At 44.8% G+C, this 27,573-nt stretch overlaps 1 pseudogene; it reads left to right on the top strand.

Annotated features, from left to right (window-relative positions):
- The first annotated feature begins 16,461 nt into the window (after positions 1-16,461).
- The window catches only part of LOC142775149 (anamorsin homolog), a 28,571-nt pseudogene continuing 17,459 nt past the window's right edge, over positions 16,462-27,573 (top strand).

Below are 27,573 nucleotides of genomic sequence, written 5' to 3'. Positions count from 1 at the left end.
CATACATGGCTTGCATAAGATAAAACTTCCTATTTTGCAGGTTTTCGTTCTTTTCGAACAGATCTCCAAACACGTGGTGGTAGCATATGATTCAATTGTATTAGATTACTCATGTCATACGGCAAAAAGTTATTCAAAATGTTTATTTGATTGATCGATATGTAGGTTTAACGTCCCAAAATCACCATATGATTATGAGAGACGCAATATTGGAAGGCTCCGGAAATTTACACCAACTGGGGTTATTTATTATGCACCCAAATCTGATAAGTCGGAATGTGAGACTCCGATTGTGAAATGGTAGCATTGGACTTTGTCCGCCCGAAGACCTCCCTTTTACAATTATAAATTGTTATTTCCCCTTTGGTCTGCAAAGAACGAGTTTCGTTCAAAACGTTTTGGTAACCCGTATAAAACAAATCGGACTTACAGGACACTGCTGCTCGATTACACAGGTGTGCAATTGAGGAAGCCGAAGGAGACACGCCACTGATAAACTCCACCGAATATCAGCCCTGTTGTTATCCCCGGTGGAGGGTCTTTTGTGAAACCTGTAAATTTGAAGTAGCTATCACAGGGTTGCGTTGCCGGGTATTGAATATAAATTTATACAAACAGAGATCTTCTCACGCACTTTTGCCACTATGTGCATTCTGTGGTGAACTGGAAACAACAAGTTTCTTTGTGAGCTGCTGACGGTTTACTACAGTACACATAACCCTCTTATTACCCTTTAAGGTATTCAACTGCTTTTATTTGTGCCTGCCATTTTGTCTTTTTGGGCCAATATTTCTGTTTTCTCAGATGCGAATGTATGCGTGGCTGTCAGATACCATAACTATTTGAATAACTAAATTATCAGTATTTATTTTTCAATGTGTCGACACCATTAGACAAGTGTAAAAGTAAAGGTATGTCCTGGTTTATGTATTAGCTATTAGTTAAACAAAACCATGTTTTGTTTTCTAAGATATACATACATTAGATCAAGCATCCATATCTCCTTAGTCATATGCCATCTTTTTATTATATAAACTTCACTATTCTGAAATATTCCACTGTTTTATCAAACGACTCGATTCTTGGCGAATCCCTCACAGATTGCATGAGCCACAGTTTACTTGGTGAACAAGAACAAAAAATACAGCTTTCTTGCAAGAAAATGGGCCTTGAATGGCAGCATTGATGGTGATGGGGAAAGCGTTGAACATAAGTATAAGCGTGTTGATGATAACCATAATTAACGAAGGATCTGAATGTGTTGAATCAGGCAGTTAGCGAGCGGTCACGAGAACGTTTACGATGATGTTGATTATAGTAATGGCAAAGTCGTTCAATTGATGATCAAGGCATTGTTTTTTTTATGCAGTGATGATCGTAACGACTAATCGGCTGAAAAACAGCCTTTGGCGGACACTGTTCTCATGAGCGATAAGAAAGGATGATGGACCTAGTGTAGCTGGTGTACTCGGCATCCATATATGTGGATACTTCTTTTCTTCTAAAACTACATTTAAATTCGCAAGCCTTGTGTTTATTTTCACTTCGCTCGTATTATTATTGCATTACGAAAAAAATTTACGTGTACAAGCAGATGGGACATGGGATACAAGGAGTAAGATATATAAGAGCACCCATTGGTCTTGCTACGTCCCCCGCGTGTTGGCATTTCGAATCTTCTAGGAAACGACTCAAACGAATGCGTGGTCGTCTAAGGGTTATGGTTCTCGACGATGATATCAAACCGCCGCCACGGCATCCATGTTTTCGAAGCAGATCGAAATGCTTGATATCGTACATTAGGCTACACAAGTGGCCTTAATTTTCTGGAGCCATTCACTACGGAATGTCTTATCATCACTTAGTGGTTTTGGAACAAAAAAACTCCATTCAATACAATCTTATCAAGCGTGCTAGGACATTGCTGCAATGTCTGCTGATCAATCATAAACCTACATGCCTGTCAAAAAAGCCTTTATTGTGCCAAGTACCAGGGTTGGTCCAAGCTGTCAACGGGAGCGTCAGCAGCGCCAAACCAGTACACGACGTCCAGGGTCTTTTACCTGTCGCGAGCCATCCTGTCCACGGGTTATTCACGAATCCTGCTGGCTGACGTGGCGCTCTACTCCGGGTTTTTGTCTCGGGGCTCCGATTTCGAGGCAGGCGTCGGAACCCGGCTAGACACGTTGAGGCTTCTCAGCATCGCGGCGCTGTAGACTAACCTACTTGTGGAGCACCTTGGCTCTTCTTTCTTTGCGGGCACGCCAAGCCCGAGGTCAGCAACAGTGCGCAGCAGTCGGGAGAGCACCAGCTCGATGTATTCCTCCTCTTCTTTCGACGGGCTGCTTCGCGATGTCTTGCTTCTTGAAGGGGTTGCGCTTTTGGGAGACCGCACCCTGGTAGCCTGGGATCGCACCACCTCGGTGCCTTTTTCAACAGGTGGCTGCGACCCGCGGCTCTTGACAAGCTGCCTCTCTGCCAGACGTGGCGGGGTGCCGTTCGTGGTGACATCCGGGCTAGCATCAGGGCTCCGATCTGGTGGCCATGGTATGCCGTGTTCGTAAGAAACCGCAGGAACAATCCACGGTGGCAACGATGGAAACCGCGTGACTACAGAGTAGGGCCGCTGGACGAAGTAGTACGGTGAGGGTTCAGTGGGCAGTGTGGGCCCCGCTGTCCAAGGAAACGTGGAGGGAAGGCCCAACCACTGCTGCACGTTAGCGGCTACCATCAGTCCTTCAAACCGCGGCGGCGGGTGCGGGTATCTGCCATGAAAAAAGCGCCTCCGTGGTTGAGGGCCATCCGTGAGCGGCATGAGCTGCAGTCTTTGAACGCGGTCACCCATGAGGACCCTGCTTCGTTGCTGCGGAATGACACCGAGCTTCTGAGCGTGCACTACGTGCGCAGGTGCAAGCGCCAGCTGGGCTAGCGCGTGAGGTGCGCTGGCCAAAACATGAACGCGTATAAAAGAAAAAGATGACTACCTTACACTACTAAATTATCCAATTCCAGAGTAGCCAGAGTGCGTTATAAAATTTCAAATTTAAATTCTTACATGCACAGAGCGGGTTCGGTAGTCTCCCCTTATTGCTCCTATTGCAACGAACTCGAATTTATCAAATGCTTCTTATTGAGCTGCCAATGTTTTTTGTTATACAGAAAACGTATCGAAAATTTATATAGCGACAATGTAGTCTGCCCGTTACGTCGTTCGTTCTGCTATCATTTGGGACATTTGCGCTGCGGCAATGGGACAGGAATATTTTGAAAGCTGTCGAAAAGTTTATATGCGACTCGAATAGATTTGGTAGGAGAATCAGCAACGAACAATTTTTTATTCAGCCTTTCTAGTCAAAAGATATTTAGTCTCTGGGATAACACACAGATTATTGCAAGTGAAAAATACAACTATTCATAATTAACGTTACATTAAAAAAGTCATCTCTGAATTATTTTTGCTCTTACTAAATATTAATCGAAAATTCTGTATGTAGGATCCGCCCGACTCAAGGCCCATCCTCAAGAGTGGGAAGGTGCCAATTATCCAAGGAGCGCCATCATCATCATCATCAACTCCAGATTGCTCTTTGGCCTTGGCCTTCCATATTTTGTGCCCGTTTTTCTTGAAGAACCTTTGGCGATCATTCAAGCGCTCCACCATTTAACCTCATGTACAAGTTCTGCAGGACCCTGAGGGATTTATTTAACGTGTGTTTTTCCCTCTCATCAAATTAGCGATCCCATATTCTGCATCACTGAAGTCGTTATTTCTCTCCTAAAAACTTGTTTTGGTTGATTGGGCTTCGATGACAAAAGGGTCTATTTCTAAAAAGAAATGGCGGATGCACTAGCAAAGGTATCTTTGAATGGCCCGGGTACTCATGCATTGCTGGTGTCTGCATTGATAATAGGTGCTAAAATAAGGAGAAAATGTCGTTAGAATAACTTTCTTGTCCATTATTGCCGACCACATTAGAATTTCAGCACCCTTGACACCAGTGGAACAGCGAAAGGGTATCCTACAAATGAACTTGAAGTAGCAATAGCTTGAGCACGTTTTCAGACTTCATGTCCTAATATTTCTTTACACAAAGCTTGTCTGACAGCTTCTTCTAACTGTTATTTTTTGGAATACATAATACAACTGAACATTTTTCATTTCCTGCAACGGATATTCTTCGTTCCTTTAACGACACAAGATAATAACAATACATTAGGTAGCATTTGCCGACTTCTTAGACAAGACTTAAGTGTACCAAATTTCGTTCGAGGCTTTGTCCCTGGGCCACTTTGCCGTGAACGTCGCCGATACCTTGTAGGAGTTCAATAAATGTTCTAAGAGATTTAGATACTTTTTTTCTAAATAGCGTGTAAATTTCTAAACATTGTTTTCGAAATTACACAGCTCAGAGTTACTACCTATGTTAGTATTCATCTGTTGGAATTATTTGCAATTATGTGTCTTTACTACTTCTTTCATCTTGAACTTGACGGCATTTCATCAAATAACTAGGAATTTCTCCCGAAAACTACCCGATTCTTGGCCGAAACCCCAGCATGGGTGTGCTAATGTTCAAGGTTCAATTCTATTGCAGGCCATTTGCGTGGCAAGGAACTATCCTTCCACATGGTCACGCGTCTGATTGAAAATAAAGTGACAATCAGTTCCTCTGGTTGGAAATGCAAGGAAAATATTTTTCATGCTACACACATATTGTATACAGACGTTAGAGCACAACTTGTAATATTGCATTAATATTGCATGGTAAAAACGTGTATTAACATTGGGCATAACAATATGTGATTTTCAATGCGATTTGCGCTTTAATCTTAGCCAACCACTGTAAAAGGCAAAAGCGTTATAACACGTGTTTCCTTAAGACTACATAGTGGGTGCATAGCAAGTAAGAAAACATCTCGCGCACATACTTACTCATTCTTTAAAATATGCTACCCTTGTTTATACAAAATGCAACCGTGTGCGAAAGCTTCATTGAGACAAGACATTTTGAACTTTATCAATTATACTATAATATTTCACAATTCATTTTTTCAAGTAGCATCATTCAATGAAAAACAAAATAGTGGTTGAAGTTCGCACAAGGAGAAGGATATCAATATAACCTTCAATTCTGAAAAGTGGAGCTTAATGGTCCCCAAATTTTTCCAAATAGTAGCAGGCCCTAATGCAGATCAGTCGAGTTTGGTTTCATGGCTTGCATAAATTCGTGTACAGTGCTTGCGGATTAAAACATTACATCCCATTTTAAGGTAAAGACGGGTATGTGCAGTTCCTCAAGATAACCACGTGATGTTGCAACGAATCTGCTCTGTAAAGATAGTGGTGGCTCTGGTGTACGCATTCAAGTTGAAGTTAACAGATATCACTCGAACTGTAGATGGTAGAAACAAAAATTAGGAGATACGGAAGCTTCGTCTTTAGGAGTTGATTACAATGGTGACACCCTGTTCCTAGTGCGTACTTGAAACATTTAGTGCATGAAACCTTTTCGATTTTACTGTGCACCAAATACACCACCTCGTGGGAATATGCGCAGTACGTGTGTGCCTTTTGTAGTACAGTACCCTCTTTCATCCATGGAGTCATGTGATATTCATATATTCTGACACTCGTTGGCAATGGAGGCCTGTTCCGCGCTTTAGTACTGCAATATGTCGTGTTGCATTGTGAACCATGTATACAGGATGCATGTGTTTGTAAACCATGAAATCTACTTTCATTGCGTTTCCAAGCAGAGAAAGATTCTTCTCCGTCTTCACAAGCAGAGGCATGGCCGTGTGGTACAACATCCGATTGCCACGCAAGCGACCCGCGTTCAATCTCTATGTGGACCTGAACGAACCTGGTTGCACCCCCACTCTGCTACAAAGTTTTTAGTTAACTTCTTTTATTTTCATCGTTCTCAATTATTCGGTCATGCATAAGATGATGAATTTTTGCTCACAACCTACGATGCAGGCACCAGAATTTCTGCGAAACGAACTCCTAAACGCAATTAAACTCTATCGCGTTAAAATTGTGTGCTATTCCTAAATTGCCCTGTTTACATCTGTGAGCGCTGCAATGGTTTGAAGGACCACATGAGAAAAAAAAGAAGTTTTCACTGCGTGCATTATCAAGACACGCGTAATTATAAAAACGAGAGGAAAGTGGGCGAAAGAGACAAATTAACACACATGCACACAAATCCTGGGACACCGTGTAGGATGGAGTGTGCCAGCTGTTTTTCATTTGTTATTTGTAAGGTCGTAATTTAGCCCTGGTCTTTCTTAGAGCTTTGAAGTGAGAAAAAAACAAATACCTTCGCAACAGTTTTTTTTTTGTTTTACGAAACTTTCATCAAAATGAAGCCATACTTTGTTGGTGTACAGTATCTTTCCGGTCAAGTAGAGCCATTTCTGGAAGAAATAGAACAAAATGGTGCTGTCGTATCGCTAGAACAAAATAGCCCTATAAAGTAGCCACAATAATTACGAAGGTATTTACTCACACAGCGTGCAATGCGCTTTTTTCTTAGTTATAAGATTCGAGAACAGCGTGCTAAGGTAATCGAAATGGCCAACTTACCTTAACGCGTAACCAAGATTGTGTTTCACAGAGCCTGTTAACCCAGATAACCTAATCATACCTTGACACTATGTTCATTCGCAAAGCTTTGAAAAAAGAGGTTCTGAGAAAATGCTTGCACGCAAGCTAAAGTGCGCATTTTTTTTGTGCATAAGAAGTTTACAATGGACATTCAGGCAGCCTCGATACTCTCACAGAAACGCCAACTCTTCACTCGGAGGAAAAGAAGGGATTACTTTTGCTTTGTGTGCGTTTTATTTTATGGTGAGCGGCCTGAAATTTGGTAAGTCTATTTGATCCTTCAGCGTTCACGCTTCTGGATGCTTGGCATGCCGAGTTCCTGTGATGAGCTGGTAGAATGCCGCATGATTGCAAGATCCGCTTCGTTGCCGTATGGATAAGCAACAAACATTTTCTCTTCTATAGCTGAATACGCAATGTGTTATGTTTAGAATTAATTTGGTCTATTCGGGACGTCGTACAAAGATATATTTGCCATAATTTTTAAGCGGACTTGTGGACACGAATGCTCCGTTTTCTATAGATTAGATTAGCAGTGTGTGCGAGGACAGCCCAAAACAAGCAAAAGCCTCTTGAACAGTGCTACTTCTGATGATAAAAGCACTATCATTAACCTAACAGAAAAAGTAGGGGGGAACGTGATCAGTGCTGAGAAAGACGATAACGAACGCATTGTAGTAGAGAGGCGCCATCAACACAATTGGTCAGCTGAGGGTACTTCAGTGGAACTGCCAATCTTCATTCTCGCCCAACACCGATTTACATAACATTTACAAACAATTTGTCCTTGACGTCATGATTCTAGAACATACATGGCTTACATAAGATAAAACTTCTTATTTTGCAGGTTTTCTTTCTTTTCGAACAGATCTCCGAACACGTGGTGGTAGCATATTATTACGACGTGTATGTGCCGGATTGATAAGAGGGAATAGAAGTGTGGACTTGGGAAGAAGAAGATCTCTCGGCAGTTTTATCCGGTGCGGCCTCGCCATCCCAGCTTCCGTTCAATAAACCCCCGTACCCCTACTTCAGGCGTAACAGAGTGGTGGAAGGTGCTGGGTACAGTATACGTCGACGAACCACGGAGCCACAGCTGTTCGAACTTCGCCGGAGCCGTCGTATTGCCGGTCTGCCACCGACACCAACTGCCATGGCCGAGAGCGAAGGTCACGCCTTCTCAACCACACAAAGGTCAGTGCCAGCTGCACCTCGATATCACTATATGGAACCCCGCCCGTTCGCGGGAAGAGCAGGAGAAGATGTGGATGCGTGGCTGACACAGTACAAAAGGGTGAGCCGGTACAACTGCTGGGATGCCACCGACCAACTGGGAAATGTCGCGCTGTTTCTCACGGAAACAGCTCTGATGTGGTACGAAAACCACGAAGATTCCTTAACAACGTGGGATCGTTTCACTGAAGAGCTCAAGAAATGCTTCGGCGACTCTGATTCAAAAAAGAAGAGCGCGGAGCGCACGTTGGCTCAAAGAGCTCAGACTCCTGGAGAAACGTGTACCACCTACATAGAGGAGGTCCTGATGCTCTGCAAGATCATAGACCCGTACATGACTGAAGAGGACATGGTCGGCCACCTTCTGAAGGGTATAGCAGAGGACGTCTACAACTTTTTGATAGGCAGGGAAGACCTCACTTCCGTCTCCGCCGTCCAACGTCACTGCCGTACTTTTGAGAAGCTAAAGACCCGTCGTATTGCCCCGAAATTTGGTAGGCTGGCAAATGTAACAACGGTCGCCAGCGTCGACGTGAGCCCGCCCGCCGACCTTGCCGCTACTATCCGGACAATAGTGCGGGAAGAACTACAGCGACAAGACACACTGTTCCACGACACCATCCGCCATACGCCTACCTGTTCATCCTACTACCCGGCCCCGTTCGCTCCTCTGCCACCATCAGTATGTGTGACAGACGTTCGCGAAGCTAGGGCTTCGTGGCCACGCCGAGACTCATTCGCGTCTGACCAGCGGTATGACCAACGTCTTCGTCCCGGCCCCGCCCCACAGAGGCGCGCAGCTCCCGTTCAGCAATCTGCTCCACCCCGTTCGGTTAGGCGACCCTACACAGCCCAGCGCTCTCAGCAGTGGTTCGGCGAGCGACCCCTACCCATCTGCTACAACTGTGGCGTCGAAGGCCACATTGCCAGGTACTGTAACTACCGGCAGCCGCCGAGGTACGACTGGCCACCGAGATCCCACCTGTCCGACTTTGCACAAGCACCAACGTTCCCTGGAAGCGCATCTTACGAGACACCAAGGCCGCTGCGAAACCGTTCTCCAGCCTCTGACCGCAGTCTGACACCCCCGCCAGCCCCTCGCTCCAATCGGTCGCCGTCTCCTAGGCGCCGCTACCCTTCGCCGCCTCCGGAAAACTAGGCAGCGCGGCCGCTGGGGGTGAGGTCGCTGGTGATTCGCTGCAAGAAGAGATACCTCCACCGGTGCTTATGTTTAAAAACAAAGTGCAAGTTTTTGTTGATGGTGTACATACGATGGCTTTGGTGGACACTGGAGCCGCCGTGTCGATCATGAGTGCTGCGTTCAAAGCTCGTTTGGGAAGAAAGGTGACCTTTTTGTTGGAGAAAGCGATAACGTTCTGTGGCGTGGGCGGCAACTCGTTGTGTCCGATTGGTGTTTGTACCGCGGCAGTGTTACTGAGTGATCAAGTGTTTGTGACAGAATTCACGGTTCTTCCGCGGAGCACTCATGACATCATTCTAGGCATAGATTTCTTGCGAATGTGCGGAGCCACTGTAGACTGTCGAAATGGCGAAGTTATCATAAGTGACGCTGTTCCTCATGGACTTATCGAGAATTCGGGTACGGAAAGCGGTGCGCTCCGAGTCTATGAAGATACCGTTATCCCGGCCTTCTGTGCTGTGCGCGTTCCAGTAGCTTCTTCGCATATTAACGACAATAAGACCAGTTTCGATGCGCTAGTGGAGCCTTTCCATCTAAGTTGTATAAAGAAGAACACGTTGGTACCCCACAGCATAGTTTCAGTGAGTGAAGGTCGTTCAGACCTTTGGACAACGAATTATTCAAACGAACCGGTGCTGCTACCAGGAGGACTTAAGCTAGCGTCGTTTAAAGAATACTCGCCAACAACAGTAGCTGTCCTCAGTGACGTTCGACGGGATGAACAAGTGACCGCCTGCTCAGACAGTTCGAAAGTTTTACCTATGGTTGATAAGGCGCTGACTGCCGACAAGCGCAGAATGCTTGTGGACGTTTTGTTAAAGTACTTGCAAGTTTTTGATTTCTCCCAGAGTGACCATACGCCTTCCATTCCTCCATTTCGTATACGCCATAGGATAAATACACAAACAGCACAGCCAATCCGACAAAAACCGTACCGAGTATCGCCGTCCGAGCGCAAGATAATAGACAATCAAGTGCGTGAAATGCTCCAAAAGGGCATCATTCAAGAATCATCGAGCCCTTGGGCAGCTCCTGTGATCCTTGTGAAAAAGAAAGACGGTACCTGGAGATTTTGTGTCGACTATCGCCGTTTGAACTCCATCACGAAGAAAGATGTTTATCCTCTTCCACGAATTGATGACGCCTTGGACTGTCTCCATTCGGCGTCATACTTCTCGTCTATCGATTTACGTTCAGGCTACTGGCAGATTCCCATGCATCCAGCGGACAAGGAAAAGACTGCTTTCATAACTCCAGACGGACTTTATGAATTTAACGTGATGCCGTTTGGATTATGTAATGCTCCTGCCACATTCGAAAGGTTCATGGATACCATTCTGCGTGGCCTAAAATGGAACGTCTGTATGTGCTACCTAGATGACATCGTGATCTTTGGGCGCACATTTCGTGAGCACAACGAACGCGTGGACATTGTTCTGGAATGCATTAGAAACGCTGGCCTTGTTCTTAATTCGAAGAAGTGTCATTTCGGCGAGCGACAAACCTTAGTACTTGGGCACCTTGTGAACAAAGATGGGATCAGGCCTGACCCGAGCAAGACAGCAGCTGTGAAAGCGTGCAAACCACCTCGCTCAACGAAAGAGCTTCGCAGCTTCCTAGGCCTGTGCTCGTACTTTCGCCGATTTATTCCCGCATTCGCCGACGTTGCCTTCCCCTTGACCAGTCTGCTACGTCAAGGTACTAGCTTTGAATGGACACATGACTGTGAGACGTCTTTCAACCAACTCAAGTTCTTACTCACATCGCAGCCCATTCTCCGACACTTCGACCCTTCGGCGCCGACCGAAGTTCATACTGACGCCAGTGGCATTGGCATAGGTGCAGTTCTAGTACAACGACACAGTGGAAAGGAACATGTCATTGCGTATGCCAGCAGAACTTTAAGTAAACCAGAACGGAATTACACAGTGACTGAGCAAGAATGTTTGGCACTCGTCTTCGCTGTACAGCGATTCCGTTCATACCTGTACGGTCGTCCCTTCCAAGTGGTCACAGACCATCATTCCTTGTGCTGGCTTGTAAGCCTCCGAGACCCATCTGGCCGCCTGGCACGCTGGGCCCTCCGCTTGCAAGAGTATGACTTCACGGTGTCATACAAGAGTGGCAGGAAGCACGCTGACGCTGACTGCCTTTCGCGGATGCCGCTTACTACAACACTTTGCGATGCCGACAATTTCGATCACCTAATTGCGTCAGTGACTCCAGTATTCCCGGACAAGACCACCTTTGAAAATGAACAGCGGAAGGATGTCAGCTTGGAGCCATTATTTGCTGAAGCACGAGCGTCCACTTTGGCCGGACGCTTTTGCGTTCGTGAAGGATTACTTTACAAGAGGACCTTCTCGGCCACGGGTACCCGCTTCTTGCTGGTGGTGCCGCACACACTCCGTTCCTCCATTCTGCGCGCCATGCACGACGACGCAACTTCGGGTCACCTGGGAATGACGCGAACACTCCTTCGTACACAGGAGCGATTTTACTGGCCACGCATGCGCCAGTCAGTTGAGCAGTACGTGGCCAGTTGCACTCAATGCCAGACGCACAAATCAGTCACGACTGCTCCGGCTGGACTTCTACAGCCTGTGACGCCTCCCAGCACTCCCTTTGAGCAAGTTGGCATTGACCTCGTGGGCCCTTTTCCACGCTCGGCAAAAGGCAACCGTTGGATTGTAGTGTGCGCCGATTACCTGACCCGCTACTGCGAAACGGCCGCCCTGCCATCTGCGACTGCTGGCGAAGTATCCTCCTTTCTCCTGCACTCTATCATACTGCGCCACGGACCTCCTCGCGTCATAATAAGCGACCGCGGCCGTCAGTTTACGGCAGACGTTGTTGAGGAACTGCTCCGTATGTGTGGCTCGGAACTTCGTCATTCGACACCTTACCATCCACAGACGAATGGCCTTACTGAACGAACGAACCGGACACTGGTGAATATGCTTTCAATGTACGTGGCGTCCAATCACAAGAACTGGGACGACGTCTTACCGTTCATCACGTATGCCTTCAACACTGCCCAACACGAAACCACCGGCCACAGCCCTTTCTTCCTTCTTTACGTTCGACCCCCTCGTTATACCCTGGACACTATCTTTTCGTTTTATGACAATGACGATCCTTCATTAGCTGAAACACTATGCCTTGCAGAAGAAACTCGGCGTCTTGCCCGCCTGCGTACTATAGCATCGCAAGACCGCTCAAAGCTCCGCTACGACAGCAAGCACCGCCACGTCACATATGAACCGGGAGACCTTGTAATGGTGTGGAAGCCTATCCGCAAGCGTGGCTTGTCCACAAAACTTCTCGCCCACTACACTGGCCCATTCGTTGTCCTTGAGCGCCTCAGTGCAGTAGATTATAAAATAGCACGACTGACAGCTAGTGGGAGACGATCAACCAAGACCGAGGTTACCCATGTGGCTCGCCTCAAAGCTTTTAGACTGCGGGACGATGCATGAAACGCGCGGTGCGCTTCGTCTGCGAAGGGGGAAATATTACGACGTGTATGTGCCGGATTGATAAGAGGGAATAGAAGTGTGGACTTGGGAAGAAGAAGATCTCTCGGCAGTTTTATCCGGTGCGGCCTCGCCATCCCAGCTTCCGTTCAATAAACCCCCGTACCCCTACTTCAGGCGTAACAATATGATTCAATTGTATCAGATTACTCATGTCATACGGCAAAATGTTATTCAAAATGTTTATTTGATTGATCGATATGTAGGTTTAATGTCCCAAAATCACCATATGATTATGAGAGACGCAATATTGGAGGGCTCCGGAAATTTACACCAACTGCATGGGGTTATTTATTATGCACCCAAATCTTATAAGTCGGAATATGAGACTCCGATTGTGAAATGGTAGCATTGGACTTTGTCCGCCCGAATACCTCCCTTTTACAATTATAAATTATTTCCCCTTTGGTCTGCAAAGAACGAGTTTCGTTCAAAACGTTTTGGTAACCCGTATAAAACAAATCGGACTTACAGGACACTGCTGCTCGATTACACAGGTGTGCAATTGAGGAAGCCGAAGGAGACACGCCACTGATAAACTCCACCGAATATCAGCCCTGTTGTTATCCCCGGTGAAGGGCCTTTTGTGAAACCTGTAAATTTAAAGTAGCTATCACGGGGTTGCGTTGCCGGGTATTGAATATAAAGTTATACAAACAGAGATCTTCTCACGCACTTTTGCCACTATGTGTATTCTTTGGTGAACTGGAAACAACAAGTTTCTTTGTGAGCTGCTGACGGTTTACTACAGTACACATAACCCTCTTATTACCCTTTAAAGTATTCAACTGCTTTTATTTGTGCCTGCCATTTTGTCTTTTTGGGCCAATATTTCTGTTTTCTCAGATGCGAATGTATGCGTGGCTGTCAGATACCATAAAAACTATTTGAATAACTAAATTATCAGTATTTATTTTTCAATGTGTCGACACCATTAGACAAGTGTAAAAGTAAAGGTATGTCCTGGTTTATGTATTAGCTATTAGTTAAACAAAACCATGTTTTGTTTTCTAAGATATACATACATCAGATCAAGCATCCATATATCCTTAGTCATCTGCCATCTTTTTATTATATAAACTTCACTATTCTGAAATATTCCACTGTTTTATCAAACGACTCGATTCTTGGCGAATCCCTCACAGATTGCATGAGCCACAGTTTACTTGGTGAACAAGAACTAAAAATACAGCTTTCTTGCAAAAAAAATGGGCCTTGAATGGCAGCATTGATGGTGAGGGGGAAAGCGTTGAACATAAGTATAAGCGTGTTGATGATAACGATAATTAACGAAGGATCTGAATTTGTTGAATCAGGCAGTTAGCGAGCGGTCACGAGAACGTTTACGATGATGTTGATCATAGTAATGGCAAAGTCGTTCAATTGATGATCAAGGCATTGTTTGATTTTTATGCAGTGATGATCGTAACGACTAATCGGCTGAAAAACAGCCTTTGGCGGACACTGTCCTCATGAGCGATAAGAAAGGATGATGGACCTATTGTAGCTGGTGTACTCGGCATCCATATATGTGGATACTTCTTTTCTTCTAAAACTACATTTAAATTCGCAAGCCTTGTGTTTATTTTCACTTCGCTGGTATTATTATTGCATTACGAAAAAAAAATTTACGTGTACAAGCAGATGGGACATGGGATACAAGGAGTAAGATATATAAGAGCACCCATTGGTCTTGCTACGTCCCCCGCGTGTTGGCATTTCGAATCTTCTAGGAAACGACTCAAACGAATGCGTGGTCGTCTAAGGGTTATGATTCTCGATGATGATATCAAACCGCCGCCACGGCATCCATGTTTTCGAAGCAGATCGAAATGCTTGATATCGTACATTAGGCTACACACGTGGCCTTAATTTTCTGGAGCCATTCACTGCGGTATGTCTTATCATCATTTAGTGGTTTTGGATTAAAAAACCTCCATTTATTGCAATCTTATCAAGCGTGCTAGGACATTGCTGCAACGTCTGCTGATTAATCATGAACCTACATGCCTGTCAAAAAAGCCTTTATTGTGCCAAGTACCAGGGTTGGTCCAAGCTGTCAACGGGAGCGTCAGCAGCGCCAAACCAGTACACGACGTCCAGGGTCTTTTACCTGTCGCGAGCCATCCTGTCCACGGGTTATTCACGAATCCTGCTGGCTGACGTGGCGCTCTACTCCGGGTTTTTGTCTCGGGGCTCCGATTTCGAGGCAGGCGTCGGAACCCGGCTAGACACGTTGAGGCTTCTCAGCATCGCGGCGCTGTAAACTAACCTACTTGTGGAGCACCTTGGCTCTTCTTTCTTTGCGGGCACGCCAAGCCCGAGGTCAGCAACAGTGCGCAGCAGTCGGGAGAGCACCAGCTCGATGTATTCCTCCTCTTCTTTCGACGGGCTGCTTCGCGATGTCTTGCTTCTTGAAGGGGTGGCGCTTTTGGGAGACCGCACCCTGGTAGCCTGGGATCGCACCACCTCGGTGCCTTTTTCAACAGGTGGCTGCGACCCGCGGCTCTTGACAAGCTGCCTCTCTGCCAGACGTGGCGGGGTGCCGTTCGTGGTGACATCCGGGCTAGCATCAGGGCTCCGATCTGGTGGCCATGGTACGCCGTGTTCGTAAGAAACCGCAGGAACCATCCACGGTGGCAACGATGGAAACCGCGTGACTACAGAGTAGGGCCGCTGGACGAAGTAGTACGGCGAGGGTTCCGTGGGCAGTGTGGGCCCCGCTGTCCAAGGAAACGTGGAGGGAAGGCCCAACCACTGCTGCACGTTAGCGGCGACCATCAGTCCCTCAAACCGCGGCGGCGGGTGCGGGTATCTGCCATGAAAAAAGCGCCTCCGTGGTTGAGGGCCATCCGTGAGCGGCATGAGCTGCAGTCTTTGAACGCGGTCACCCATGAGGATCCTGCTTCGTTGCTGCGGAATGACGCCGAGCTTCTGAGCGTGCACTACGTGCGCAGGTGCAAGCGCCAGCTGGGCTAGCACGTGAGGTGCGCTGGCCAAAACATGAACGCGTATAAAAGAAAAAGATGACTACCTTACACTACTAAATTATCCAATTCCAGAGTAGCCAGAATGCGTTATAAAATTATAAATTTAAATTCTTACATGCACAGAGCGGGTTCGGTAGTCTCCCCTTATTGCTCCTATTGCAACGAACTCGAATTTATCAAATGCTTCTTATTGAGCTGCCAATGTTTTTTGTTATACAGAAAACGTATCGAAAATTTATATAGCGACAATGTAGTCTGCCCGTTACGTCGTTCGTTCTGCTATCATTTGGGACATTTGCCCTGCGGCACTCAGACAGGAATATTTTGAAAGCTGTCGAAAAGTTTATATGCGACTCGAATAGATTTGGTAGGAGTATCAACAACGAACAATTTTTTATTCAGCCTTTCTAGTCAAAAGATATTTAGTCTCTGGGATAACACACAGATTATTGCAACTGAAAAATACAACTATTCATAATTAACGTTACATTAAAAAAGTCATCTCTGAATTATTTTTGCTCTTACTAAATATTAATCAAAAATTCTGTATGTATGATCCGCCCGACTCAAGGTCCATCCTCAAGAGTGGGAAGGTGCCAATTATCCAAGGAGCACCATCATCATCATCAACTCCAGATTGCTCTTTGGCCTTGGCCTTCCAGATTTTGTGCCCGTCTTTCTTGAAGAACTTTTGGCTATTATTCAAGCGCTCAACAATTTAAGCTCATGTACAAGTTCTGCAGGACCCTGAGGGATTTATTAAACGTGTGTTTTTCCCTCTCACCAAATTAGCAATCACATATTCTGCATCACTGATGTCGTTATTTCTCTCCTAAAAACTTGTTTTGGTTGATTGGGCTTCGATGACAAAAGGGCCTATTTCTAAAAGAAATGGCGGATGCACTAGCAACGGTACCTTTGAATGGCCCGGGTACTCATGCATTGCTGGTGTCCGCATTGATAATAGGTGCTAAAATAAGGAGAAAATGTCGTTAGAATAACTTTCTTGTCCATTATTGCCGGCCACATTAGAATTTCAGCACCCTTGACACCAGTGGAACAGCGAAAGGGTATCCTACAAATGAACTTGAAGTAGCAATAGCTTGAGCACGTTTTCAGACTTCATGTCCTAATATTTCTTTACACAAAGCTTGTCTGACAGCTTCTTCTAACTGTTATTTTTTGGAATACATAATACAACTGAACATATTTCATTTCCTGCAACGGATACTCTGCAATATACAAAAAAATAACGTAAAAAGTTCTAAAGAGGCGTAAACGTAATTATAATTAACGCCAAGTAAGTGACGCCGTCGGTCAACAAGCAACTCTTTTGATACAAGGCGTTCTCTGAAATTAGCAACAAACGTTAATGTTGCCGATCTCAAAGGCCAAGCACAAAGATCTTATTTCTACGTAGGCAGGGCTGTCATAGATGACCGGCGCACAGAACACCTACCAGTTACCGGCGTTTGGCGCTCATCCGGCAGGCACGGAAAATCTGTGTTTAAAAAAGTGGTTAACGATTTAGAGTACTAGGTACTCTACTATGGGAGAGCATAATGCCGTCCCGCAACGATGGAAAACAATAAGCACGGGAAATCTAGGAGGCATTGCTATAAGCACAAAACATCTACCAGTTCTCTAACTCATAAGATAGACGACTGATTGGCTGGAGGAATGAGGATGTCAAAATCTACAATCACGTTCGTAAACCTGGTTATGCGACAGAATGTTGACAAACAACAAAATTCATCAGAAATAGATTGTGACCCTCTCTAGCAAAAACCAGACATAGTTTAGCTAGAAAATGTAAACTTTTATTTTAGAATACACATAATACTTACCTTAAGCATGCCTTGAAGAATTCCACTAGCTCTTTTTTTAAAACAAGCCTTTGTGTTCTCACAGAATCCATCGGGGTAACTTTGTTCAGAAGAAGCTTTCGCCCCGCTCACTCCATGAAGATCGCCTAAGTACTGCTTAGGAACCCGTGTTGAGTTGTTTATCGTCAAGAAAGCCTGGTGCTTCATAGCGATTGCGTTGTGGAGGAGGAATAAACTTTCTTATAAAAACCAGCAGGTTTAGGTGGCCGGTCCTAGGCCTTCCATGAGGGACGTCGACGGCTTGCCTCGACGCCGCCTCACGGGCGTGCTGGGTCGCCCAGGTTTGGTCGTCAAGAGCGGGGAGAGCCTCATGGAGCTTCGACGAAAGGGTCGTGGCGTTAGTGTGTCTGTACTGTGCTGGGTACTCCCACAGCATGTGCGGAAGCGTAGCCGGGAGAGTGTCGCAGCACCGGCAGTGAGAGGTTGTGTACACGTCCGGGAATACGAGGTGAAAGCGGGCAGGTGAGAGATACGTGTTTGTTTGAAGTAGACGCTATCTGGAGGCCTGTGCCCGGTTGAGCTTAGCGTGAGGTGTTGTCCGTGAAGTTTTCTTTAAGTGTGCCTTAAGGAATTCTACTTGTACATTTTTTAAACACTTCTGTCAAGTACGTACGTGTAGCCTCAACACCATCGCCAGTTCTGGACGATCTTGTGTTGTGTCACGTAGGTGTTCTGTGGTTCTGTGCCGTCATGTGTGCCTTCCAGAAGCGTTCCAATTCTCGGTCCATGGGCTCAGTGCTGTCTTCAAAGCAGTCTGCGTATGACTGTCTACGTGCTGTCTAAAAATTGGAACACAGTCCAAGTAAAGCGCAGATAGATCTAGTGTACTAGAAGTGTCGCAGGTGCACAGACATTGTTTAGGTGAGGACCGATTTTTGTTTTCGCTGTTTGCTCAAGGGCGTTTCACATTATAAAGCATTGCTGTGATGGCTGCAGGCTGCGGTAGAATATAGTCTACATGCAATGTTTACTTCAAGCTAGCAGGAGTCGTTCAGCTCATTCAGCACAGTAATGTCCGCTCCAGGGCACCGTTCCTTGTGGATTGCGCAGTTCGTTCATTCAGCAAGTTTCCAACATTTAGTGCCATTTCTGTTATAACTTCAGGTATTAAGCAAATCCTTAAAGTTGGAGGTGCTGGTTTTGTGGGAGGGTCATATTGATGGTGGAGTAGCCACGGTTCTCAAACAGAAAGTTGCAGCTCTGGTGCAAAACTCTGAACTTTGTCGTTTTGAAAATGTGGAAAAGATGCTCGAGTGTAAGTATTGCATCATGTTCTCAACTTTTATCTTGTTTTACTTTCACAGCAGTTGATCATCCCACCCATTTCACTTTTTGTCGTGGCTACCTCTTTACTTGCTGTGCTTGCTCTTCTCAGTTTGCTGCCGCCGCATGTTGGGTGTATGGCGAAAAATGTAGGACATAGCACTTGAATGAAGTCGCAGTTTTTTAACGAACTGTTCTTTGTTTTTGGCCTTCTTTTAGCTGAACACCCAGGATCCAGTTTTGATATCGTGCTCGTTGGGTTTGTTACACCGAAGATGAGGCCGAGCTGTGACACCTTTGTTGACATTATCGGTCTACTAAAGCCGAATGGAAAGCTCCTTGTCAAGCTAAGTGGTAAATTGCATAATAATGCTTTTCCCAGTAGCGTAATAGTTATCATTTATAGTTGTTTTCACATAAATGAGCTTGTCGCTCAGAAAAATGAACTGGTCAGCCTCTAGGCTAAAATTATTAAAGCTAAAATACTCTTATGTGTACATCTCGACCCACTCCCTGTAATGGTCTGTTAAAAGCTGACAGTACTTGACAAATAAAATAAATAAGGTTATACAATTGTAATAAAGCAAGCAATGTTTGTAAAAACACAAGGACCATGATTCACCATTAGCGAAATTGCTCTTGTGGTATTATAGGGTCCCAGCAACTGTTCTACAAAATTGTGTAAATAGATAGGCTACAGCATTATCAAATCGTTTGCACCATATCATAAGCAAAACACCCGCTATGAAGGTATGTACCGATCATCAAATATCCTCTTTAGCACTGCTTTGCCGTGCCATCAGGAACACAGAAAATCGGTGGTTGGGGCTTAGTAAGGTTTCAGCTTGGGCATGTTGGTATGGCATCGTTCTGCTTACTGAGCTCTACTGTTGCTCTAGGGACAAGTCTTTTGTTGGACATGTATGTCTTTGTTAGGCTTTGTTAGAATACACTGTTGTCCTTTGTGAAAGGGAACATGGGAGCCCGTGGCCTGTGCTCTGCAACGGTCGCCAATAGCTCCATCAACTGACAGCAAAAGGGAACACATCCACTTTTGGAGTCTATTGCCAAACAAGGTGTCATCTATTGTGAAACAAGATAATGAGTCATGGCTGCTAGACAAGCGCTGCTAGATTACGTGCCCTTCCCACTCGTGCAACGGGTGATGCCTGCAGTGCATCGTCTGCTGCAAACAAATCTAACGTGGTGCGTGAACATGGCGCAAGCTGCAGGCATCGCCCAACATCGCTCGTTGCACTCAAATCGGTGTGTTAATGTTCTAAAAGACTTGCATTGCTGGCTTGATATGTTTGTACAAAACGGTCAAAACTGTTTTGGGGTCCATGTAATTTTGTTTTCATCAAATTGAACATTTTATTCTTTTCTTACCATTAGTAAGGTTAACATTAGCTGTTAAAATTTCTGCTTTTGATATTTCATGAATGTGCCTAGTTTTGAGTCTGCATCACTTCAGATATTTTGCTGAGTTGAGCAAATTTTTACAAACTCTACTAACCTGAAATTTTTTAAGAAAGGTATGACAGGTAGCCTTGATCCAAAAGACACTTTCACATGTCATGATATGTGGCATGGAACAAATTGGCATTATTTTTTTTTTCATTTTAAGTAAGGTATTTAAACTGAATCACTTGGTGTTTCAGGCACCAGATGATCTGATGCCTGATCAGATGATAATCACATCAGATGATAATCGCATCAGGCATAAGATGATAATCGCTTTTGAGTTGTATCTTGAGGAAGACTACAAAAAGAAAGGTATCCGAGTGGTTGAAGCAGAACAGTACTGATGGGTTGAACAGTGATTCCCTTCCTGCGCCAAACTGATACAAGCGAGAATGCTTGCGCAAATCTTATAAAAATCTCGAAAATTGCGCCGAAATGCGCTGAATGGCTCTCACGGGCCTTGGTGGTGTCAGCCAGCGCCGCCACCACAACCTACAACGGGGTCTTAGGGCACCCATTCCTCTATAGCAACAATAAAACTATAGATAAATGGATGGATGAATGTGGCTGTACACTTTAGATCGGGCGGCGGCTAACGCTACCTAGCCGTAATACTTAGTGAACTAACCATTAGATTTATCTTTTTTTTTTCCTTTAAATAGAGAGGTTGAGGATTCGTATTTTGCAGTGAAGGGTTTAATTTTCACTCGTGCCTTGACTTTAGCCACCAATCAAATAACCTCCTTCTAGTTAAGTCTACCCGCTTAAAGTCTATTTTGCCCCCCCCCCCCCCTGTCCCAAATCCCAGTGCTTTGAAAAACTCTGCGCCATCATCCTGAACTATAGGGTGAAGCCCTTTACAGAATATTATCAAGTGTTCGGCAGTTTCCTCCTCCTCTCCACACGAACTGCATACAGTGTCTCTACCCCTTCGTATTTGGCCCGATATGTCTTTGTTCACAATACTCCCGTCCTGGCCTCAAACAGTAGAGAACTACCCCGAGTATTATCATAGATCCTTTCCTTGGCAATTTCCTGCTTAAAAGTTCGAGAGATCTCTAACGCGGACTTCTTAATAATGCCAATTATCCACATGTCAGCCTCCGTTTCCTTCACCTTCTTAACCGGTAGTTCTTTTTGGTTTGCCCCCCTGCTGTTTTTTAAGTATTTACCCGGCAATTTTCTAGGTGACTTCCTCCATTTTGTATCGACATTCTTCATGTACAAGTAGCTGAAAACCTTCCTAGCCCAACGCTCCTCCCCCGTTTCTCTCAATCGCTTCTCAAATTTTATCTTGCTGTTAGCTTCCCTGCCCTCAAATGATGTCAATCCCATATCACCTTGTACTCTCTGATTTGGTGTATTTCTGTGAGCTCCTAAAGCAAGCCTACCCATTCCACGTTGCTTAATTTCTAATCTTGCTTGAACTTCTCATCTCATGCACAAGACTGCATTGCCGAACGTCAGCCCAGGAACCATGAACCCTTTCCATATTCCTCTCACAACATCATACCTATTGTAATTCCACAGTGCCCTATTTTTCATCACTGCTCCATTTCTGTTACCTTTAGTCGTCACGTATATTTTGTGTTCCCTTAGGTACTCGGTCCCATTGCTTATGCATACGTCCAGATATTTGTATTTATCTGTTATCTCTAGCGTGACCTCCTGTATTCTAAGCTCACTACCTTTGTTATCATTAAAAATCATGACTGCTGATTTTTTCTTACTGAATCTAAAATCTTACCTATCTCCTTCATTACCGTAGATGTCCATCAATCTCTGCAAATCTTCCTTGTTGTCGGCCATTAGCACTATATCATCTGCGTACATTAATGCTGGTAGTGCCTGATCAATGAGTTTTACTTGCTTGACTAAAGAGAGGTTGAAGCCAAGTCTGTTTCCTTCTAATTTGTCCTCTAATCCTTGTAGGTGCATCATGAATAACAAGGGTGACAGTGGACACCCCTGCCTAAGTTCCCGTTTCACCTCTGTGGGCTTGGATATCTGTTTTCCCACTTTATAACTACCTTGTTACTTTTATAGATTTCTTTTAAAAGATTAGTGACTTCATCTTCCACACCCAGTGTGTCTAGTATTCCCCACAAGTCCTTTTGAACCATGCTATCGTACGCTCCCTTGATATCCAAAAATGCTAGCCACAGGAGCCTGTGTTCCTTTCCTGCTATTTCGATGCACTGCGCCAGTGAGAACAGATTGTCTTCCAACCTCTTGTGTTTCCGAAACCCATTCTGCAGTTCCCCAGCACCCCCTCATCCTCTATCCATGTCTGCAGTCTTTCCTTTGTAATCTGCATCGCCAGCCTGTAGACCACTGATGTCACTGTTATAGGAGGGTAGTTTTTTATGTCATATTTGTCCCCTTTTCCTTTATAGATCATGCTCATCCAGCTAAGTTTCCATCCAACAGGGACTTCACCATCGATTATTGTTCTGCTCACTGCCTCTCTCAAAGTCTGTTTAGACTTCGGACCCAATGTCTTTATCAGCATAATTGGAATGCCATCTGGGCCTGTTAACGTACTACTTGGAACCCTCTTCTCAGCCCTTTCCCCACTCTCGTTGTGAAAATGGAGCCATTGTGCCACCTGATTCATCCCTGTCTATTGTGGTGCATAAGGCACTTCTTTGTTGAAATTTTTCTGTTACCCTTGTTCTTATATATTCAATAGCTTCCTCCCCTTCTAGCCTAGCACCTTGAGCTGTAGTTATAAACCTCTGCTCTAGGTTTGTTTCATTTATTAGGGAGTTTAGATGGTTCCAAAACTTTGCAGCTGCCGTTCTGTCCTTTTTATGTACTTCTGCCAGCCACTGAGCACCCTTTCTTCTAATCGTTTCATTGATCAGGAGGGATGCTTTCCTTCTAGAGCTTAGAATGATTTCCCATTTTCTTTCAACATCATCTGTCGGTTCACCCCATTGCTTAGCATGTCTGTGTTCCCTAGAGGCTTCCTGACGCTTTGCTATGGCTCTCTTAACTTCCTCATCCCATCAACTCTTGGGCTTGTGTCTTCTTTTCTGGGGTGACTTGTCACATGCCTTAGCAAGCTCTAGCCCAAAAAGTCTAATTATATTTGTGTATGTCCACACAGTTTTATTATTCTCAGTGATTACTTTCTCAATTTGTTTAGTAGCAATTTCTATTTGCTTTTCTGAATGAAAATTTTTCTGTAGTTGGTCATCTTGTCTCCTTCGCACTTTCGCTGCTCTTCCAAAACTTAGCTTGATACGTTTGTGATCACTACCCAGACTTCTGGAGCCACCTTCATCTATGTGCATTTTCCTGAGCATATCATACATTCTATGTGGCATCAGTGCGTAATCTATTGTTGACTGCAGCCTTCCTACCTCCCATGTTTTTTGCCCTTCACACTTCTCGGTACTGTTGCAAATGATCAAATCAAGCCTTTCACCCATATCCATAACCATTTTGCCTGTTGAGTCAGTATACACATCTATATCTTCTATATGTGCATTCATATCTCCTAGTATAATTATCTCACACTCTCCTCCTAATTCCTCAATGTCCTTTGATATACACTTCACCATTGCCTGCTTTTCCTCTCTGGCCTTTGCTCCCGTCCACAAGTACACCAAACCAAGGAGTGTCATCTGCCCAGCTACTTTCCCTCTTAACCATCAATGTTCCATGCATCCCTGCTTGACTCTTTGCCAACCCATGCTCTTATGTATAAATGCACCAATTCCACCCCCCTTTTTGCTGCCTTCTGTTCTATTGCAATATTCCCATACGTAGTCTGGATTGCAGGGTGGTTGCTAAATGTCCTGAAGACGTGTCTTCATAACACCATATACCATCAGCTCCTCCTGCCTCAACTGCTCTTCTATCTCTTCCCACTTTAACCTATTCCGGCCACCCTGCATGTTGATATAGCCTACATCTGACTTAGCTCGGCCCTTGTGCTTACGTCGATTTCTTCTCCCACGGACTTCGTGTGGCTTGAATATTTGTGCCCCTTTAGGTCCGTCTTTGGCTACACTGTTGGCCTCAGGGCTCTGGGTCCCCCTGAAAAAGCTATGAATTGGCGACCCATTCTGTTACCGACCCTCCTGCTCTTCGCACCCATGTAGTGAATGCCATCCTGTGCAAAGGGGCGAGCGCCGGGCTCGTACACGTCTTGGTTAACTTCCATTACGCTGTATCCGAGTTGCCGGCTCAAACCCTTAGTTATACAATTGAGAAGTGCAGCGGAGGACATCTAGCGGCAACATGCGCAGTAAAGATTGAGCGATAGCGGAGATAGTGCTGTTGTAACTCCGGAAGTGAAGCGGGCAGTGCGCTGGTGAATCGATTGCTGCTGCCTCGGCTCGCCAGCACCAACGAATGTAGGACGACTACTACGCGCGCGTGCCATCAGCGGTGGGATATGATGCGATGTAGAAAGGTAAGTTTCTGTTATTGACATTTTCTCTTATGTGTGGCGTGTGAGCGTGGCGAAGTTGGTGCTGCTTGAACCGCAGCGCGCAAAAAGCACCGTCTATTTGCGCGCTACAAACGGTAAAGCCTTTTTCACTTTCAGATCTTGATCCGGATCTTATCTGTGAAAAGATGCAATTGTATGGCCCAGATATTCCTAAATTAATTCTCTAGTGACTGCCGCTAGTATTTTTGCGGCCGTTGTTAACCCTAAAAGGCCGGTTTCGTGGGAAAAGGCTGATTTCGTTGGAATGACGCATTTATGTTCTAGTTGTATTGCCCCGCCGCAGTGGTCTAGTGGCTAAGGTACTCGGCTGCTGACCCGCAGGGCACGGGTTCGAATCCCGGCTGCGGCGGCTGCATTTCCGATGGAGGCGGAAATGTTGTAGGCCCGTGTGCTCAGATTTGGGTGCACGTTAAAGAACCCCAGGTGGTCTAAATTTCCGGAGTCTTCCACTACGGCGTCTCTCATAATCATATAGTGGTTTTGGGACGTTAAACCCCACATATCAATCAGTGTTCTAGTTGTATTCAGAAGCACTGAGCGGCAATGCGATATGCCCGATGACACGCGTAGTTCCATTCTAGGCTTGCACGTCTGACCTTGAGCAGGCAGCTTCGCGTAAAGATAAACATTTTGTAGCGAGTCTATCTATCGAGTTGCGCGTCATTGTTGCGCAGAGCAGAGATAGCGCCCGCTCACGCTGTGCTCGTGGTGACGGCAACTTCACCCGCATGTGGCAATTGTCGCTATAGTTTCGCCTTCTCCGCGCCGTGATATTGCGCCGACAAGCCGGCCGTCTCTGCTTGATAAATGCTGTTAGATGTTGGCTGGCTGACACGTGGGGCGCCTGTACTGTTGTTACATGATCGGCTCGTGCCGGACCTAGATTTGTGCATGGTGCGAATGACAAGGCCTTAATTTTTTGAATGAGCATTTCTTGTTTCGCCGTCGGATTTGTGTTTTAATCTTCCATATCTTCTCTCTTTTCCACAGCTCGGACTACCAGCTTTAATGCATCGGTGCTGGAAGATGTTGACAGCAATGACAGCAATGAATTTCAAACCGTTTTCTAAAAAGAAGAGCCCCTTGTTCACATTGTGCACTCAGAGTGTATTGGGCTAGTAAAAAAGCTGCTGAGTCGCTTTGTGAGGCATGAGGCCTACTGCAACTTGTCTGGCAGTGAGTTGAAACAACTTGATGTCGGGTCACCAGAAGGGCTGAAACAAGTTTTGTAAATCGGATCCGACACTGAAAAAGAAATGCGTAACTGGGATCCCCTAGAGAAGAGCTTCAGAACAAGTGCACAGGCATTTCACATTTCTACTGCGAGACATTTAATCAAGCGGCTTCCTTTGGATACGCATTTCCGATGGAGGCGGAAATGTTGTAGGCCCGTGTGCTCAGATTTGGGTGCACGTTAAAGAACCCCAGGTGGTCTAAATTTCCGGAGCCCTCCACTACGGCGTCTCTCATAATCAAATGGTGGTTTTGGGACGTTAAACCCCACATATCAATCAAATCCTTTGGATAACAAACTGCAAAAATGATAACAAAACAAAACATAAAATGATAACAAAATGATAACAAAAATTCCAAAATGAGTTCCAAACAAGGTTTCTCAGAATATTGTGAAAACTTGTTTTGCTCTGCATTTCTCGCCGTATTGGACAATCTTGAAAACTGATACCGGTTGCTCCAAAATGCTCCAAAATTGACTTTTTGGTGCTCCAAAATGCTCCAAATTCTAATTTTTTGTGCTCCAAAAATTGCTCCAAATTGTGGTTTCTAAGTGGCATCACTGGTGGAAGCATTTTTATGGATTTCTTACAGGAACAGGTCTGGATTCTGGCAGCCTCGTTTACAACATGAAGTTGTCTGGCTTTATTGATATATCCCAGGTACAAAATGCTTAAGTGGTTGTACATATGATTGTACCTGATATTGCATGACATTAGACGTGGTAATTTTAAAAATAGCTTGTGTGAACTGTGTAGCTGTTTGCACTAAAATCTTGCCTGAGAATTATATTTATTTGCACACACACACCTAAAGAGTGGCTGAATCCCCCCCCCCCCCATGACATTACTTTTTTTTTTAAAAAAGTTATTACATGAGGTCGATTCTAATAAAAGGTTAAATGTAACTTAATTGTTGACATTTTGTGTGTGTACTGCAACACTTAAAAATTCAAAAATATGTCTTTTTGTATCTACAAATATATTTGCTTGCATGTAGTCTCATATGAAGCTTTTTATAGAAGTTTCACTAAATACCCTATAGTGCAGTGTTATCAAGTTTTCTTGCCTGAAACAAACATGACTTATTTTGAGACTGCCTGCAGTGTGACCAAAACCTATTTTAGAAAAGTTTAATATATCATCACTTAGACACAGGCAACTATGCAACATGTATTGTTGTTTTGTGGCATAACAAGGCACAATCTGTAGTAAAAAACAACGCGATTTTCTTATGTGGCACCATCTAGCTACAGTATTTTTCATTTCATAAACTTTTCTTTCATTATGCCTGTAGAATGTAAACAATGATGACAATGTGGAAATAACTTGTTAAAAGCCGAGTTATGAGATTGGGTCTTCATCAAAGCTCGCATTTGCTGGTTCGTTCACTGAAAAACCAAGAATCCTGTTCAGGTAATGAAGCATGGAAAACTAGTAAAACAGGCCATGCAGCTAGGGTAGATTTTGTTATGCTTATGATATCAAAATTTTAAAATGGAAAATTCAATTTTTCGCATGTGTGATAATATTGAGAATGTCTTACATTTCTAAATATGAAAGCAAGACGAGCAAGTATGATGTTGTACTTGCACAGAGAGTAGTGTGAATCATAAAATGCTTGTATATATGCATGCCTCTCCTCAGTGCTTGAACTGGAGGGCAATTATTTTGAAGATAAAATTAAGAGTGG

The sequence above is a fragment of the Rhipicephalus microplus genome, chromosome X, assembly GCF_043290135.1.
Source record: "Rhipicephalus microplus isolate Deutch F79 chromosome X, USDA_Rmic, whole genome shotgun sequence".
In the NCBI taxonomy this organism is placed as follows: domain Eukaryota; kingdom Metazoa; phylum Arthropoda; class Arachnida; order Ixodida; family Ixodidae; genus Rhipicephalus; species Rhipicephalus microplus.
The sequence above is the reverse complement of the archived record's forward strand: the minus strand, read 5'-3'. Positions and strand labels throughout refer to the sequence as shown.